The sequence below is a fragment of the Engystomops pustulosus genome, chromosome 3 (genome assembly GCF_040894005.1).
Source record: "Engystomops pustulosus chromosome 3, aEngPut4.maternal, whole genome shotgun sequence".
Taxonomy (NCBI): Eukaryota; Metazoa; Chordata; class Amphibia; order Anura; family Leptodactylidae; genus Engystomops; species Engystomops pustulosus.
Window position 1 is genome coordinate 180,631,256 of NC_092413.1, and position 7,455 is coordinate 180,638,710.

The following is a 7,455-nucleotide window of genomic DNA, read 5'->3' on the forward strand; positions in this document are numbered from 1 at the left end:
TAATAAGTTGTTTTTTCTTTCTTGGTTGACTAGTTTATGAATATGAACCTCGTGACTTCTCATGATACGTTTTCTAGGTGATTCGTTGATGGAATTTTTTCAGTCATTGTAATTAGCCACAAAAAGATTTTGGAGGAATCCACTATGCCTTCTCCACCAGAGAAGGTATGTAACAAGCCCTAAAAAACAGTGGGGCAGATTTACTTACCCGGTCCATTCGCGATCCAGCGGCGCGTTCTCTGCGGTGGATTCGGGTCCGGCCGGGATTCATTAAGGCAGTTCCTCCGACGTCCACCAGGTGGCGCTGCTGCGCTGAAGAGCATCGGAACGCGCTCAAGTTCACCGGCCTTTTCCTAGTGAAGGTAAGTGCAAGCTCAGCGACACTTTTTTTGTTTTAAATGTGGCGGTTTTTCTGAATCCGTCTGGTTTTCGATCGGCCACGCCCCCCGATTTCCGTCGCTTGCATGCCAGCGCCGATGCACCACAATCCGATCACGTGCGCCAAAATCCCGGGGCAATTCAGGGGAAATCGGCACAAATCGGAAATATTCGGGTAACACGTCGGGAAAACGCGAATCGGGCCCTTAGTAAATGACCCCCTGTTTTTGTGTTTTACATGGACATGAAGGCCCCTGCTTGCTCTATTTGCTATAGTCTCCGCTGAAGAAAAGGGGAAGACATCTCTGCCTGGCCTGACCTTATACACTAAGAAAAAAAGAAGTGTGCTATCTTGGACCCAAAAATGATTTTGAAATATAACTCAATCTTTATTAAACAATACATGTAATACACAACTGCATGTCAATTAAAATCAATTAAAAATATCAAGAAAGACACAGGACAGAGTGGGTGCATAACCCTACTCCATCCACCACCCCTGACCAATGCCAAGATATGAAATACCTAAATAGCAATGGGTTTCTGTGGCTAGGGTAGGCAATAAGGTGCAGAAAAAATATATACATGAGAATAACATATATGCAACGGTATGAACCATATAATGCCACCTGCCAAAAAAAGATCAATATTTCCAATCATTTAAAGCATATCACATCAATATACATATATAAAGTGCAAGTGCTAAACCGGGTAAACCTGGGCCTGGCCAAACGCCCAGGTGTTCCCATCAACAATCCCAAGCCACAATACACACCATACACTGGACAATGGTAGGGGTTGGATTCTCCCCACGCCTATCGTCGCTGTTTTAGCGACAGGGGTATCGCTAAACCTGACCTGGCCTGACCTGGCGGAGATCCTGACGTTAGGTCTGGACGGAGATCCCGTCCAGATCTACTAAGAGGCCAGAACCTTTTGTAGATGCGGTGTGCTAGTGGGGGGAATATTAAGACCAGCGTTCAAAACGGCAGTCTTAATAGATTCCCCCTTTTGTATTAGACTGATCTAAACACAAACAATAAAAATGTAAAAAGGTTCTCCCCTATTTTCACAACAATCAATTATTAAGTTATTGAGGCTAACCTTTATCTGAGGACTAATGGATTCCATTATAGTCAATGGGAGCTTTTGGGCCCAGTTGGCACCTCTCATTTTAAACATTCTTCACTTTCATTATTCTCACTATTTTGCTTACATAATGGAGAGGAACAATCGAATAAAGGAGCAAATATATGTAAATAGTCGATGCTTCATTAGCTTTACTTCATTATTGCTTCTTTTGAAATATGAAGATTTTTCACAAAAAGTACAGTTTTTTTAATTAATGTGAATTGCAAGGGGCAGTTTCATTTTTAACATTTCAGGAAATATTAAAAATCATAGAATCATTTTTATATATTTTCCACTGTTGGCCAATAGAGAGAACTTCAGATGTGGACTGTGTCCATGGACACCCACAGTGGATTGCTAAAGTATTCATACCCTTTGCAATGTTCCTAATTTTGAAATAGTACACATAGAAATGAAATGTTTTAATTGATATTTTTTGTCAACACAAAGTATTTGTGCAGTGCTATGAAAATGTTGCATGATTTTACAATTTTTTTACACACAAAAACTGAACAGTTTGGCATGCATGTTTATTCAGCCAACCTGAGGCAATACGTTGTAGGGGGGTGCATTAAGCTACAATGCCAGTTGCAAGTCTGTTGGGGTAGGTCTCTACCAGACTTGCACATCTAGAGGCTGGAATCCCCCCCCCCTTATTTGTAAGCTCAATCAGGTTGGTTGGAGAACATAATTTTTTCAGAAAAGCCACAGATTCTCTATGTGATTTAGTCTTTGTTGGAACCATTCCATTGTACCTTTGGCTGTACAGTTGAAACCAGAAGTTTACATACACTATATAAAAAGACACATCATCATGTTTTTATCTGGCATTAAATCAGAATAAACTTTTCCTGTTTTAGGTCAATTATGATTACCAAAATTATTTATATTTGCCACATTCCAGAATAATGAGAGAGCGTGTAAAGGATTAAGGATAAGTAGTTGATCCGATGGATGTAAGCTCAACCAAAGTTGAAGGGAGGAAGAAAAAAAGTGCAGGATTCAAGTGCAGGTTAAATTTAAACGGATGTAACAGCTATCGAGATGCTCACCATGTTGGTGTCTTTGTATCAGGCATATAAAAAATTTGTAGAAAGAAGCAGCTGGTGAGTCGAGAGCACCAGAGCCTATAATCCTATAGAGCAGTACGCCGGAGGATACAGGGTGATCAAGGAAGTGCAAGGAGATTCCAACAATTCAGCATTTCTTCTTAAAATTGGTGGTCATTAACTAAAGGCCCGAATCGCTATTTTTCGTTGGGTTTCCCGAATATTACTGATTTGCTCCGTTTTTCCCTGAATAGCCCTGGGTTTTTGGCACATGCGATCGGATTGTGGCGCATCGGCGCTGGCATGCATGCAACGGAAATGGGGGGCGTGGCCGTTGGAAAACCCGCCGTATTCGGAAAAACTTCGGTGAACTTCAGCGGACTTCAGTGCACCAGCGACACCTGGTGGACATCGGGCACCAGGGCCGCATCTGCCATGAGGCGGGATGAAAATCCTGCCTCAGGCGGCAGATAGCTGAGCCCTTTAAAAGGCGGCACATAACCAATCGCCGCTCACCTCATGGTCATGGATCATGGCTAGGATCACAGCTGCTCGGTCCCGGACCGTGTCGCCAGAAACCCGCGGCAAGCTGAAAGCAGAGAAGAGGAGTCTCCACCCACAAGGCCCTTCCGTCGTTATATTCCTGCCCCTCTGCACAATGATTTGCGGCCCAGCCCCTCCACAACCGCCGCCCACGCCTCCGCCCCCACCGCGGTATCCGCTGTCGGAGAGGAGGAGGAGGTTTATTCAACTTAGGCTGTCCGGGCACATGGGCACTCCCACAACCCCAGAAAAGAGGACGGAGCATAGTCTGTTGCTGCGCAGGCCCCCTGTAATATTCTCCCTCATCCACTCTCTCTCCCGGACCCCCGCGCTCCTAGTTTGCCCGCCGTCTGGTCACATGACCTGACCTGCTTGGCAACATCTACAAGTGGAGCGTGGTGCAGACGAAGAGTACTAAGTCTGGTAAGTATATATATATATATATATATATATATATATATGTACAAGTATGTGTTAATGCTGTGTTAATGCTGTGTATATGCTGAATGTGTGTATACTATATATATTTGTGTATGATGTCTATTTACTGTATATATGTGTGAGTATGTTCTGTAAGTGCATGTATATAATGTATGTATGATGTCTATATACTGTACTTATGTGTATATATTCTATTTGTATGTAAATGCAAAATGTGTTTATTTGGTGTGTTTATACTGTATGTTTATTTGTATATATGGTCTGTATATACTGTATGTTTATGTATGTAATGTGTTTAGAATGTACATGTACTATATAGAATGTGTGTATATACGTATACATGGGGGAATTAATCATTGCTTCTACGCCAGTTTTCTGGTGTAGAAACAGTGAAATAATCACAAATTCTTGTGCACTGCTCCTGATGCAGTTGGATCGTCTTAGGCCTTTTGTTGTATCTGGCATGTGTCTCCGGCGCATCTTATTTTTATGCCGGGTTCTACCTGGCATAGAAATAAGCAAAACTAGAGACTATTCATGGGTGAAGTCACTTCCTGCAAGCAGGGTAGATTCTCGACCCCAATGCGGACCATTTGTGATTATTTCAGGGATTCTATGCCCTGTGCTCTGGCGCAGACGCCCTGATTAATAAGCCCACAGGAGTTTGTATAAAATGTATATAGTATATATAATGTATTAGTATATAAATGTTTGCGTATGTATATATTTTGTTGAGGTAGTATGGGGTCCCATGCTGAAATCTGTTATGGGACCCAGACTCACCTAGTTACGCCCCAGGCCAGCACTATCCTCTGGCTCCGACTCTGCACTCTGAGGCAACTTTCCTGCCCAGTCCTCCTCTCTCCTGAGGCTCCTTAAGCTGTCATCTCCAGGGTCCTGGCCCACCTCATCCCCTAGGTAAAATCTATAAGGGCGTTCTGCCTATGTGTGTACCCTTTTATGGGGATCCTGCCTTTATATAGTATCTATGAGGGAGTTCTGCCTGTATTTACTATCTAGAGGGGTGGATGTGCTGTTTGTATATGCTCCTAGCTGTATATACTATAGATGGTGGGGGGAGGGATTCCTCCTGTACATACTATCTATGGGAGGGAGTTTACTGCCTATATATACTTTCTATGGGGGAAAGGTCCTGCCTGTAAATACTATTTGTGGGGGATCTTGCCTGTATATACTAAGTACTATCTATATTTTAATTAGGCTATATATGGGATGTTGTATTTGAGTTGTCAGTTTTGTTGTTTGGAATACATATTATCCTGTTGACATTATACTGTTATTGAATGTGGTATATTTGGGTGCTCAGTGCGTAAATGTGCTGCACGAAGCTAAAGACAACTGTTGGTTAATTCAGCAGTGATAAACCATAGGAGGGAGAAATTATAATGAATTCCTCTGTATGATTGAATAGATCATATCCTGTAAAGGTACTAGACGCCACTGATCTGTGTCAATAAATTTGGTGCCCCGAATGTAGCAGGGATCAGGGGTTCGTTGCAGGGGAGGGGGCGCCATTTCCATTATCGCCTCAGGCAGCAGAAAGACTAGAATCGGCCCTGTCGGGCACACTACCTTAGTGAATCCCGGCCGGACCCGAATCAGCGTCAATGTTCAGCGTCAGCTGAACCCAAAATAATGATGGAGAGAGAAAACTGTACTTTATGTTTGGGGCCATTGTCCTTCTGAATCTTTACCCCTGTCTCAAGGCTTTTGAAACCTCTAACAGGTTTTCCTCCAGAATGCGCCTGTATTTAGCTTCTTTCATCTTCCCATCAACTCTGACCAGCTTCTCAGAACCTTCTGAAGTAAAGAGTCCCCCCAGCATGACGCGACCCCCCATCCTGATTTTCAGTCGGCGGTGTACTCAGGTTGATGTTTGAAGTTGGATTTTGTCCACACTTAGCATTTGGTATTTAGGCCAAGAAGTTCAATTTTGGATTTATCTGCAAAGATCTCCTCCTTCCATGTGATGATGTATCACCTAGATAGCTTTTTTACTTTCGAAAATGTCTTTCTTCTTGCCACTCTTCCATGAAGGGCATATTTGTGGAGTACACAACTAATATATGTAAAGTGTACAGATTCTCTCCCCTGGCTTAAGTGTGACCCTGGGCCTCTGCTTCACCTGGGCTGCCATTTTAGACAACTATGTCTTGGTAGGTTAGCAGTTGTGCCATACACCTTCCATTTACAGATGATGGATTTGTCCAAACTATGTGAGATTTGCAGGGCTTGATTTTTTAAAAATAAAACCTACCCCTGGAATACAGTTTGTCACAGCTTTATCCCTGAGCTGTCTGAGGTGTTCCTTGGTTTCATAATGCTGCTTGTTCACTAATGTTCTCTAGCAAACCTCAGAGATCTTCACAAAACAGCTTTATATACTGAAAATTGCCTACAGATGTACTATATTTACTAATTGGGTGACTTGTAAAGGACACACTGAACAATTTTCAGTTTTTTTACATTTTCAAACAATTGAAAAATATTTATACTTCATAAATCAAAAATAAAAAAAATACTTAAAATGAATAAAGGGGTATGAATACTTTTGCAACCCATTGAAACACAGCCCACAGGAGAGTAGAGTTGGGAGCCAGACTCATATCTTAGGCCTCCTTTCACACAACGTTGTGGGGACCTATATCTGGCCACACAATTTGCGGTCAGATATTGGTCCCCATAGACACCTATGGTGCACAGCTGTGGTACGGTGACCGCATAGAGCATGCTCATTCTTTTCTTTTATGTACGGCCAGGCACCATGTCTCACTATACCTCTCTCCAGCGTGTATGCTCACCTGGGCTATGGCCTGGGCAAGCACACCTTCATCCAGTAAAAATACCTGCAATGCTTATACCAAAAATATTATACATTCAGGAAGCATTTCTACAGTCGTTAAAGAGGTGAATGTGCTTTAAAGTGTCCAAACCAACCTTCCATGATGATGAGTGTTTTGGGCTTTCTTCTGAGCATGAATTTAGTTGGCAGCTCTGTTTTAGGCAGTGGTTGCCTGCTTTTGATGACCGTGCTCTTCTTTTTCTTAAAGAAGCAGTAAAGGAAAGCTTATACAAAAATAAATACCTGCAAAGAATGTAGAAAACACATAAATATAATTATCAATAAATATACCAAACACATAGATACCAATGACTAGGCCACACATATTAATATTTACCAGCAATAAATAAGCATCGCAGATAAAAAAAATTCCTGCAATTATAAATATATATCAGCATTAAAAGGGTATTCCAGGAATATGAATGTCTGACACAAAAACCCATGATGATATAAATAAATGAATACAACAATAATCAATGTCATTAGTCACAAAACTGAGCTTAAATAGTTTGATTTTATGATTCACAACATTTTATGTCCTCTCTAAAGTAGGTGGAGTTATCATCAAGATGGCCACCACTGGAAAATACAAGTCCCATGATCCTTTAGTTCTCAGTAACTCCTCCTACCTCTCAGGCTCTGCTCCCAGTGATGATGTAACAGACTGTCCTGCTCTGTTACCATAGTAATGATGTGTAACTGCCATCACCAAAACACTGGACCATACTGGACGCACTGCAACCAACCGACAACAGCCAAACATAGTGGTGATCACATGACCTGCCCAGGCAGGTGCAGGACATGTGATGTGGACATGTGACCAGCGGCCATCTTCTGTTCTGCGACGGACCGCGCGGAGGAAATTAACAGACTGATTAAAGGGCCGGTAGCATTTTAATTCTTCTTTACAGTCTATGTCATCAGCATTTTTCTGCTAAGGGGAGCAAAATTTTAAATAACAACTAATTACACATTAGCTTATATTTTAAGTGCCCATTTGTATATGAATTATGCCGATTCCTGGAATACCCCTTTAAATATACTGTACAT

General features: G+C 42.0%; 1 non-coding gene across 1 annotated transcript; it reads left to right on the forward strand.

Moving 5' to 3' along the window:
- Positions 1–6,428: 6,428 nt before the first annotated feature.
- LOC140123050 (small nucleolar RNA U3) lies at positions 6,429–6,644 on the forward strand. Its single transcript, XR_011854389.1, has one exon. It is a non-coding gene; the product is annotated as a small nucleolar RNA U3 (small nucleolar RNA).
- The last annotated feature ends 811 nt before the right edge of the window (positions 6,645–7,455 follow it).